General features: G+C 46.9%; 1 non-coding gene across 1 annotated transcript; it reads right to left on the bottom strand.

Moving 5' to 3' along the window:
* Nucleotides 1-218: 218 nt before the first annotated feature.
* Nucleotides 219-291, bottom strand: TRNAK-UUU. The gene has a single exon. It is a non-coding gene; the product is annotated as a tRNA-Lys (tRNA).
* Nucleotides 292-913: the final 622 nt, after the last annotated feature.

Here is a 913-nt window from a genome sequence, read left to right as displayed (position 1 = left end):
TCATGTGCAGTTCACAGTGGGGTTTGGGCTTCTATGAGAATTTGACGCCTCCGCTTATCTGGGAGGAAGGGGGAGCTCAGGCGGTCATAGGAGCGATGGGAGAGTTGCTGTTTAAGGGCAGATGAAGCTTCGCTGGCTCTCCTGTCGCACTGCCTTGTACCCGGTTCGTGTACTGAAGGCTGGGGACTCCTGATCTGGAGTAAAACAGATAAAAACTCCGCCTGAACAGGGACTTGAACCCTGGACCCTCAGAATAAAAGTCTGATGCTCTACCGACTGAGCTACCCAGGCCCTCGCAAAACGTTGTTCACCGGAGTATCTAATCTAGATTTCTCCATTTGTTCCGTTCGTTTTATGTTTTATGTTGCAATTTGTAAGTCACGTTACTTGAATTCTCCTCATTTCGAAGATCCTGCTTAAGAGAGACATTATGACCGCTAGGAACATTTTCCTTTTCTTCTTTTAAACATCTCCTTTCTGTAGACTTTCGTAACCTGAGATGAGGCGTCTTCTACACAAAGCACTGCGGAGTTGCTAGATACAGAGGGTTTCATTCTCGCCAGTTACCTGCAACCTACACTTCTCGAGGCAACAGTGGAGCTACTTTTGTTCGTATCCCTCAGTATTGTCTTGTATGTCTTTCTTGCAGCCTTTGTCGGCAGAGGGTAAGAGAGACGAAGGAAGAAGAATTTGAAGATGCAAGAGAACATTCCATGACGGACCCCTTCCTGTTGGTGGATGAAATTGCCAGCCAGGTATCACTTTGTCAAGTGGACCTCAGACCGGCAGTCTGGCTGGCCAGAGAGGGAAAACCGCGTGTAACAGCGTCTTTTGGTTTAGCATTTAGTGCCGTTTTTGCCGGTCACAGTCTAAAGGTTTTAAAAATAGTGATGTTAAACACAGCAAGCCTTTT

Source organism: Mandrillus leucophaeus, unplaced genomic scaffold, assembly GCF_000951045.1.
Source record: "Mandrillus leucophaeus isolate KB7577 unplaced genomic scaffold, Mleu.le_1.0 Scaffold392, whole genome shotgun sequence".
NCBI classification, from domain to species: Eukaryota; Metazoa; Chordata; class Mammalia; order Primates; family Cercopithecidae; genus Mandrillus; species Mandrillus leucophaeus.
This window is presented reverse-complemented; position numbering and strand designations above follow the sequence as displayed.